This window comes from Peromyscus leucopus, chromosome 16_21, assembly GCF_004664715.2.
Source record: "Peromyscus leucopus breed LL Stock chromosome 16_21, UCI_PerLeu_2.1, whole genome shotgun sequence".
Classification (NCBI taxonomy): domain Eukaryota; kingdom Metazoa; phylum Chordata; class Mammalia; order Rodentia; family Cricetidae; genus Peromyscus; species Peromyscus leucopus.
Window position 1 is genome coordinate 24,196,034 of NC_051084.1, and position 11,055 is coordinate 24,207,088.

The 11,055-nt window shown below is 41.9% G+C and overlaps 1 pseudogene; it reads left to right on the plus strand.

Moving 5' to 3' along the window:
- The first annotated feature begins 3,142 nt into the window (after positions 1 to 3,142).
- On the plus strand, positions 3,143 to 4,691 carry LOC114698517 (annotated as a pseudogene).
- The last annotated feature ends 6,364 nt before the right edge of the window (positions 4,692 to 11,055 follow it).

Consider the following 11,055-nt stretch of genomic DNA (forward strand, 5'->3'; position numbering starts at 1 on the left):
ACTGTCTATCTGCATCCTTGATAACATCCTTCATAATAGGCCAGTAAACAGAAACATGGCAACTGTTTCCCTGAGGTTTATGAGTCATCATAGGAAATTATCAAACCTAGTAAAAGTGTCGTGGAAGCCCTGGAGACCTTGATTTATAGTATGTTTGTCTAAAGTAAAACAGGCCCATAGAAGCTGTTTTTGCTAAGAAGCAGCTGGGACTCACTTATGCCCGGAGGGTAACTGAAAGATGAAAGCCTGGCACCTATGAACAGAAGTTCCTAGAAAGAATCGGCACCTTCCAGTGCACCAAGGCTGGTTAGCTGAATAGCAAGTCAGTGACGGTGAAGAGCTTAGCATTATTAGCCCCCTTAGAAGCCATTGATTAATCTTCTGTACCTGACCCAGTGTCTCTGTGACCATTAAGTAAATCCTTTGGAATATACAGAGAACTCATTTCCAACCAACCAAAAAGCTACAGATGTCATCAGGCAACGTCTGAGGCCAGTAGCAGAGTTTTCCCTTTGCTTTGCTGTAACCTGCCTACCTTGATGTCTCTACCAACCAACGTAGTTGAAAAGTCCCTTGATTTATGTCTTTCTTTGTTCGGCTACTATAAAAACATGCAACTGCTTCCAGGTTGGAAACTGGGATTTGGGGATACCTGGGTCTATGTGCCTGGGCCATGGTCATGTGTTTTTGGCTCCAGAATAAACTCCCTCTCAAAGAGAAGCATTTAAGTGAGAGCTGTGTTCTCCCTTGCTTCCATTTTGCATCTGCCTCCTTTTCTTTGGGTCAGACTCCTGCTTGATTCTGGATAGATATGTTAGGCACTCAAGTAGAGTCTGGCTGGCTGACCTATTTCATCTCCCTTCAAGGATAAAGGCACAAAGAGTCATCATCCTAAACCTGAAGTCCCTTGGGAATCCAAGAACACCCTAGGACTTGATACTCCCCTTCAATCCAACACAACAAATGAGTGGATACCACATTCTGGAACAGAATTAACCAGTATATAGGACCCAGGTTGATCTCCACACCTGATGACAGAGCCACCATTTATTTTAGGACCCCTTTGCAGATGTGGAACTGAAGGAAAAAAAAGATCAGAGAAGTCACACCCTGATCAGCATGGTGTAACTCTGCTCCTCACTTGCCACATGCCCCAACTCCTCCTCTATTTAAACCTGAAGTTCACTCATGTCAGTGCCCCAGAGAAAGGATGATGTCACTCTGCTTTCTCTTCTCTGGACTCACTTTACCTGCTTCTCTTCCTAATACACAGTGATGGCATCCCCTCTCTCTGCCTTTCACCATTACTCTCCCTTCTAACTGGTGTATTATAATGAGTGGCAAAGCCTTGACTAACAGAACTACCAAGCCATGGTGTATTTCCCCACCCCACCCCCCAAAAAACTCTGGTTACATAAATAAAGGTAAGAACATGTTACTTGGGGCTGCAGAGATGGCTCAGTAATTCAGAGTGTGTCGTGCTTTTTCAGAGGATTTGTGTTCACAACACCCATGCCTAACAGCTCACACAACTGCTCGTAACTCCACTCCCAGGAATGTGACATACAGACACACATATATAATGTAATCAAAATAATAAATCTCTGAAAGAACATGGGACTTTGGCATCTGAAGTGAAGGCAGGGAGGCAGGCTACTGTCTGTGACAATGAGTCCCTGAGCCTTTAACCAATGGAGTCCTACAAATGTCAAAACTAAGTTGGAGGATACTCAGTTAGTGTTGAGTGAATAAGAGAACTCATTGGTGAGGGGAAAATAGAGAGAGAGAGAGAGAGAGAGAGAGAGAGAGAGAGAGAGAGAGAGAGAGAGAGAGAGAGGCACAGCATCAGAAATAGTAGTAGTAGGGGAAAATTGTAGCAGGAATCTTAAAAGTTCTTATTGATAAAATCAAACCCAGAGCCAGGTATTGGGGTGAACTGGAAGATCAGAGAACAAGCCACAGCTAACCTCACCTGGTCAACTTCTCAGCTGGTCTTGTTTCCTCCGACTGGAAGCTTCTGTGTCCTCATCCCAATGGCTCTCAGCTGAACTGCTTGCTGCCCGAAAGCCTGAAGCTTAACCAGCCAAATGCTTCTAGTTTATGGTCCTCACGCCTTACATACCTTTCTGCTTTCTACCATCACTCCCTAGGATTAAAGGCTTGCTTCCTAGGATTAAAGGCGTGAGTCACCATGCCTGGCTGTTTCCAATGTGGCCCTGAACTCACAGAGATCCCAGATGGATTTCTGCCTCTGGAGTGCTAGGATTAAAGGCGTGTGCTATCACTGCCTAACTAGTGGCTTTTCTGTTCTCTGACCCCAGATAAGTTTATTAAGGTACACAATAGTTTGGGGAACACAATACCACCACAGAAAATAGTGGGGTTTTGTTGTTGTTGTTGTTGTTGTTGTTGTTGTTACACTTCACCTACAAAATACCTAAAGATCTCTTTGACCCACAAGAGCAAACTGGCACCAATTTTAAAAAGGAAAAAAAAAAACTTTGAAAAGAAAAAGACATTCCCTTGGCATAGTTTTTTTCTAATTTAAGATGCCCAACATGCTAATTAAGGCTCTGTGAGGGGCCTGACCTTCGATGATGAGTTGCCTTTTCAACTCCTGTGGTTTCTGCCTCTGACTGTGATAAAACTGGATAAAAATCTTCCTTAGATGCAAATTAGGAGCCTTTCAGGCTAAGAACCTTGATGCTCAGTGGGTCCTCTAGATGGGTGGGTCTCCCTGAGTACATAGTTAAAAGATTAGGTTAGTTCCTTCACCTGCCTCCTTCTCCCCACTAACATCATTAAAACTTCTGTTTTCTTTCCTAATTTGTGAAAGAGAAGTGAATAAATGTATCTCATAAAACTCTTTTGACTTGTTGAGGTTTTTAATTAGACAATTATAATTTAATTATACAAGACAAGTAGGACCAGAATGTTTGTTTCTAAACCAGGTGATCAAAAAAATTATTTTTAAACTAAATGTGTTCAGATGAGGAACATGTGACCAGCTATAATAAATAGTATTAATTTTTTTTCAAAATCATAAAAACTTGCATTTGATGATTCACTATTAAAATTGTAAAGTCCACATGTCTGGAGGTGTAGTGCAACCCAGTCTGTGCTGAGTGGGGCCTGGACCTGAAACAGTACCACTATGTCTATCGAAATCAAGTCTTCCAATGTGATTCATCTTATTGTACAGTATTTGAAGGAGATCAGTTTACCTTGGGTGTTGGCCACCTTACAGGAAAGCAACAACTGTCTCTCTGAATACTGTGGACAGCATTGAGAGTTTCGTGGCTGATACTAACAGTCACCATTGGCTACTGTTTTACAGGCTATACAATCTCTGAGACTGCCAGACAAAACCCTTGTTGCCTTCTATGAACAGGTTGTTCTGGAACTGGTAGAGCTTCGTGAACTGGGTGCTGCCGGGTCACATGGGAGACAGACAGACAGACCCCATGATAATGTCAATGCAAACACAGCCAGAGTACTATGACTTCTCGTCAGGTCTTGCTTTGATCCTTGCGAGGCATACTCAGATAAAAGCAGCAAAAAGAAGAGGAGGGCAGCCATTGCCTGGGTCTTCACTTGGGAAGTCAGTGTGGCACCTGCATCTCATCCCACCACTGCAGGGACAGATGTAGAAGCGGCGGCAGCAGGAGGGGTTGCCTCCTCCTGGTATAACCATAGATTTGTTTCAAGGCAAAGCAGCTCTCGAAGACGTGGAAGAAGAAAAGTTTCCCACACAACGGAGCATCCTAAGTTGGGTCAGAAATCTCACGTGGAGTGTGTTCATTTTTTCTCCAGACGGTCAGTATCTGGTCACTGGGTCTGTTGAAGTATGGACCTGCACTACTGGGAAAATCAGGATGGATCTTAAGTACCAGGCCCAGGTTAACTTCATGATGATGGGTTATGGTGTCCTTTGCATGTGTTTCAGCAGAGATACTGAAATGTTTGCAACTGGGAACAATGTTTCCAAGATGGAAAGTTCAAGGTGTGGAAGACTCAGAATGGATGGTGTTTAAGAAGCTTTAGAAGGGCACATAGTAATGGTGTCACCTGTCTAAGATTTTCTAAGGACAGCAGTCAGATCTTAGTGCCTCTTTGGACCAGACAGGAAGAATTCATGGTTTAAAATCTGGAAAAACACTGAAGGCCATTCCTCCTTTGTTAAGAAGGAAACATTTACACAAGACAGACATTACATTATCAGTGCATCTTCTGATGGCACTGTGGAGATCCAGGATATGAAGACCACAGAACATTCAAATACATTTCAATCCCTGGGCCATACTGCAGGAACAGATATTACAGTCAATAGCATGATTCTGCTTCCTAAAAACCCAGAGCAACCAATCAAACATGGTGGTCATCAAGAGCATGCACAGGGAGACTGTCAGAAGACTCAGTTCTGGTAAAAGAGAGGGTGGTGACATTTGCTGTACCCTTCTCCCCGTGCGAGTGGAGCTAACGTGTCGTGAAGGACTTTGTACTCTATGGCTTCAGCACAGTCACTGGCAAGCTAGAGAGAACTCAGATGGCTCATAAGAAGCATGTGAGTGGGGATCGCACACCACCCACATCAGACCCTGATTGCCACCCACAATGAAGATGAACTCAAGAAGCTATAGAAACACTACTTTACCCCTTAAAGTGCAGCCAAGGAGCATGTACTTAAGTGGAGGTATGTCCATGTGTTACTTGTACTTTTTAATGTCTGCCTTTCTAAACCAAGACATTGTCTGGATGAGCCACAAGAATAATGTTGTGAAAATTCATGTTTAAGAAGCAGTTACCATTCAAAGCATTTTAAAGGCATTATTTTATCTGTTTTTAACTGAAGCAGTCACTTAATGTTTTCATCAGTCTTTCACCAAAATACTTGAAACACCGTTATTTCTCGAAGAAAAACTCCTTTATTTTGAAATGATAATTAAAACCTGCCTCTGCACATAAAACTTGTAAATAAGTCACTATGCCATATTCTGTAGCTTTGGGGTTTTTTAAGATTTGAATAAACTTATACCTTTCTGAAAAAAAAATGTAAAGTCCTGTTCATATTGCTTCTGTTTTTAAGAACTGAGGACTGATGGCTAGACAGTCAGTCAGCAGTTAAGAGTTCTGGATGCTCTTGCAAAGGACCCAGGTTGTGTTCCCAGCACCCCCATGGCATCTCACATACTTCTGTTTCAGGGAATACAATATCCTCTTCTGGCCTTCATGGGTACTACACACACTTGGTGCGCATACATGCATGCAGGCAAAACACTCATACACAGAAAATAAAAATAATTTCTTCTTTTAAAAAAGACCTAAAGGCTGTTTATATCTCAGCTATCACAGGTTCTTATTTTCTTAATACAGGTTTCTGGGCCCCACTTTAGGATTATGATATTTGTTCTTGGCAGTGTTCATTACAATACATTCTAAAACAGACATACCAGGAGTTTGGAGACTACCATCATAACAGAACAGGGGACCCTGTCTCCCTACTTTCTTAAATATAATCCAACTTTGTTGTAAGAATTAATTTTTCCTTGGTGTAGAAACTGTGTTGTACTGCATTAACAGTCAGGAGCTGGTCTACCACATTGTCACATTCAGAATAATTCAGTAAGTATTATTAATAAATACAAACCTACTAAAGTCTTCAGCTCTCTAATGCATTGACATGTGCATTTCTTTCCTTGGCAATGAGAGCAAAAGAAAAAAGAACACTTTCTTTATGGTTCAACCTAAATTTGTAGACCTCCTGAAAAGTTTCCCTAAGATGACATTGGAACCAAGGACTCTGGGGCAGAAGTTAATGAAGACGGTTTGGAGTCACTGTACAAAGTGTCTGGAGTGACTTTGTGAGATGACAGCCAATGTGTGGCAGGACAAACAAGAGAGGTAACAATGGCTTGTCAGAGAGTTGCCTTCTTGAAGGCTGTAGAGGGCCACTGAGATTCAACTGCAGCTGATAGTGACTCCCATAGAAGAAAAGGACTTATTTTGAGTCTCAACAAATCATTTTTTTTTTTTTTTTGGTACTTCCCCTGGCCTGGGAAAGTGTATTTTCTATTAGCTGTAAAAATAAGGAGAGGGGGGTAAGAGCTAGCTCAATCAGTTAAGTACTCACTTCTAAAACATGAAGACCAGAGATCAAGCCACAGCACCCATGTAAAACGCCAAGCATGGCTATGTTTCCCTGCAATCCCTGTGCTGGTGGGGGCCGGGGTAAGAGATGGATTAACCCCTAGAGCTCACTGTCCAGCCAGCCGAGCTGTATTAGTGAGCATAGGTCCCGGAATGAGCTGTGCTCCTGAGGAGGCAGGACACCTACCTGACGCTTCCTCTGGCTGCTGTGTGTACCAGCCCACCTAGAGACACACAAAAAGTAGACGTGTTACATAGTAAATATTCAGCAGTTATGGTAAGTGAATTACTAGAATTTATGTATCCAAGGAGAGTTTCTTGGGAGATATGTAACAAAATTAGCTTTACAGTTATGCCAAGAAGTAGTGAAATAAACAGTAGCATTAATGTTATAATGTGATTTTAATATTCAAGAATAACTCAGAAACTATCTGCTTCATCAATTTCAGCTTCCAAAGCACAATCCGTTGCTTATGGTCATTAAAAGCCCATCAGTACCTCATCCAAGTTAGATTAATTTATTATCTCAGATTAAATTATAATCATTCATTTTGTTGATTTTTATCAATAAATTAAATATTGGAAGCTTCAGTCTTATTAGGTCAGGTGCAATTTTAATTGAGAAAAGACACATGGCTAAGAAGTCACTGTGCTAATTAATAATTCTTGATTAACAGAACTGTGAATTATTGTGATCTATCACTCTCAGGAGATTTTTTTTACAAGGAGAAAGTCTCAATGTAGGGATATTTGCTCTTCACACAGGTACATTTTTCTTTTCCTGGAGCGGGTTGAGAGTGAAGAAAAAAAAGGATATTCTGTCATTATCTCACTTCCTGCCAAGTTTTTCCAATACTGAGAAAATTAATCCTGCAAGAATTCTGCCATCCAGATCTAACAGCCACATCTACAGACTGAAAACCTTCCACTTGGCATCACTGGGTGGACTGGGCTGCCCTTAGCTTGCTCTTTCCACGAGACAAACCACAGTCAGGCTGGCTCACTAACATCCCATACAGCTCTGCTAATAACAAAATCTCACTGATGCTTTCAACCTCACTCAAGTGTGCTCCTTGGCTTTGGGGCCATGGTCGTTGTCCTTAAAAGTCAGTCTCCTACTCCCAGCGTTGACCTCTAGTGACAGAGGGAATCAGACATGAATAAGTGGCCATGTCCTGAATGGAGATTGATTTCTGAACTCCCCTCTTGACACTTGCAGATCTCTGAAGGTGCCCCAGTGCCTCATAAAAATGAGTTCTTAAGGGACCCCCTAGACAGCGTAGTTGAATTGGTGAGCTCCAGGTTCAGTGAGAGATCCTGTCCCAAAATATAAGGTAGAGAGTGGTCAAGGAAAACAGTAATGTAGACCTCTGGCCTACAGAGACACACATGTGTTCATGTGCACTCTCTCACACACACACATACTCACACACAATTAAAAAAAATTCTTAAAAGGACACAAAGGTTAATTTTATGTTGCATGGATTTTACTTCAGTAGAAAAAAAAAACAGCAAATGTTATTCCACTAAAATTTGATTGAAATTTAAGATTTGCAACCTTTTAAAAAAGCAATGAGAGAAAAATAATAATTTGATATCTGGTCTATTATGGGTTCTAAATGACCCAAAATTAAATAATTGTATTGATAAATATACTTAACTAAGTAAAATGACACTCAGACCTTCTATATTATAATAAATTTAACCTTACATGTCAATTCAACAGATACATCTGAAGCATGTACTATGTGACTGCCACTACTTTCTAATTATCTAACTGACATTATCTCCGGGACATCTGAAACCAAAGGGATATATTGCCAATCAGCCCACTCATTTTGTACCTGCAAGTTTCTGTTGATAAATCATGCAGTACTGGATTATTTTCCTATCACTTCTAGAAACAATACAAAACTTCTGGTCAGGATAATATATCTAATCCACCACATCCATTCCCTTTGCTTAAATTAAGACATTTTGAAACAAAATGTAAGTCACTAATTTTGTATGAAAACAAGTAAATATCCATTCAGTCATAAATTTAATATAGCTGTGGTTAACCTGCACAACATTTCTTCGTGGAAGGAAAAAGAGATGATGAGCTACCCGCACACACACCCACACATCCCCCCCACACACACACACACACCCTAAGGAACTGAATGCAAACAGTTGCTGGGGAAATGGTTTAGCCACTAAATGGCGCATGCTCTGGATCTAGCCGCCCACCCCCGCTCATGCAGGCAGTCCTAACTAAAGTCAGGGAGTCTCACACACACAGACATAAGTGGAGGAGGAGGAGGAGGAGGAGGTCACGTTGGGAAGAAAGGTTGCCTCCGAAGGAGGGGATGAGAGGGGTGAGAGTGGAGAACTGGGTGAAAACAACTAAAACCCATAACATGCTGAAAACTGTCAAATAACTTTTAATGACTAATTTAAATAAAATCACTACCTATGCAAATGCTAAGGGGAAAGGGGAAATGATCTAAATGACAGAGATAAGATTGAAATAAAAACATAGATTAACAGTCAAATCTTCGAAGCCATACAGGCCAATAACCTGCTCTAAAGCACTAGGACTTTGCCTCCCAACTCAGGACCATGCTGTTGTTTGTTTTGTTTTGATTTTTACCTGGGGGTTGATTTTGCAACATCATGGGTGGAGAGCTAGACTCTGCTTCCTGCATAAACCCTGAAGCCAGAAAGAAATTATCAGGCCACAAACCAGTCCCTAAGACGATCTGCTACTGGCTCAAAAATCTTAACTTTGCCATGTTACTTCCTAAGGTCTTGGCAAGAAGCCAACCTTGAGAAAGCAAACCACGAACTGTGCCCTGGATCATCATCATCATCATTATCATCTTCTCTCTACCCACTTGTAAGTAGGAAAACCCAAGTGCTAGTGTAGAAACTTTTCCTATCAGACTAGCAAAGAAAAAAAATCCCCTGGAAGATGAGCTCACACACACCTTTAACAAGAAAATAGGAAGTCTACCACACAGGAGACAGTCAAACTGTGCAATGAAAAAGAAAACTCACACGCAAAAGCGGTAATTATAGAACATGTCGAGGCATCTTGAAAATAAATGTTCTCTCAAAAGAACATATCCAGACTTCGGGGGTTTGCTATGATGAAGAACTAATGCCCAAACTGTAGGGGCCAGGGCATGACACATTCTAGAAATTAAGGAGTAATTGAATGTTTTTAAAGTTAATATAATGGTAAAGTACTGAGCAAGGCAGTTCCTAAGGGCTGTTATTTAAAAACAGGAGCCGAGGGGCAATGCAGAGAAATGAGCTGTCAGCACAGAGGGAGGGCACAGGCTGCTTTAGGTGAAGATTGTTGATGAGAGAAAAGGAAATCCAAGCTTAAAGATCAGTGTGACCCGTGCCCCCTCCCCCAGAAGACTGGCTGGCCACCAAATCAAAATCCCAACAGATAGAGGAGGGGGCCGCAGCTGGTTGCCGAGAGCTCCATTTTATCTTGACCTTAGTGTTCTCCCAACATGCTTCACTACAGCCAGCCTTCCCCACGTTGTTCTCTCATTCCGTCCCTGCCTTTTCTTAGTTCTTGTCTTCCTACTCCTCTTTGGTAGTTTAGATTTTTAGACCCACACACTTGAGTCACAATGGCGTAGTCATGGCCTATTCCTGCCCTTAAGTTCACCTACCATGGTAGAGTTTTCATCAATGTAGCCACAGTGCTGGGGTTGGGTGCTGGATTCAATGAGCCACATCATGTCTTTTGCTCACTGCAGTTCTCAGCTATACAAGCACAGAGAGACTTTAAGTTCATAGCTATAACTGAATCAGCTCCTGCACTCTCTGTCTCATGTTTTCACTCTCTTCAATGGGACTTTAACTGCCTACCTAGGCTTGTTTACTTGTCTCTTTAAGAAATTCTGTGTTTATTTTCAAAGTCTCTGGCTAGGGTCCAGGTAAAGTGCTTACCTTGCAAGCACAAGTACCTGAGTTTGATTCCTGAATCCACATTTAAAAAAAAAAAAAAAATGCCAGGCAGAGTAGCACATTGTTTGTAACCTTAGCACCGGGAAGGTGGAGACAGGAGGGTCCCTGGGACTCATGAGCTCTTGACCAATAAATGACACTGTCTCAAAGGACACATACATGCACATTTTTTTATAATTTTGGAATTTGCAACACTGACACTCTATGAAATAACCCAAAAATTGGAGCAAAGCAGTCACATAAGGAAAGACCAGTGCACACATTAGACGGGAAAATCCAAAGAGCCAAGAGGTGGCAGCTGGTCCCTATCAGTTTGCTTGCCAAGAGGAGGCAGGGAGCCTGTAAAGATATTCAAACACAGGATCATCAGCACTGGGACTAACAGTCCTGAACTGTTCTGCTTTGGAAACATTCAGAAAAAGTTAGGATGGCACCGCGCACCCTCGCCCTGGGATGAGTGACAGACACCCAGCAGGCAAGCCAACGGGTCACTCTTGCTTGACAGTGACTGTTTCTCAAGAATCTCGCCTGGGCCCAATGTAGATGTTTCAAGGAGGGTGAGGAGCAATAGGTTTGCTGTGCAGATCTCTTATTGCTCTCCACGGGCTAACTTGTAGAAGAGCTTGAGTTCATTCTCAACACTCTGGATAGCCATTGTCAACCGTGCGACAAAACTGTGCTGATATTAGTGGTTTGCAGCCAGCATCAGCTTCCAACCCAAGAAAGTAGAGAGAAAAACTGGCAAGTGGTGTTGACTTTGGGTGGACCATTACTGCAAGAAGCAGAGTTTCCACAATAAGCAAAACTGGTGGGACTTGACAGCAGAAGAAGACAAATTCAGCTTTAAGAATGACCTCTTATCTATATCAAATGTTCTGCGTGGCTTTCTAGAAAAAGGGGAGTGGAGAAAATGTAACTAAAACATGGTCCCACTTCCAT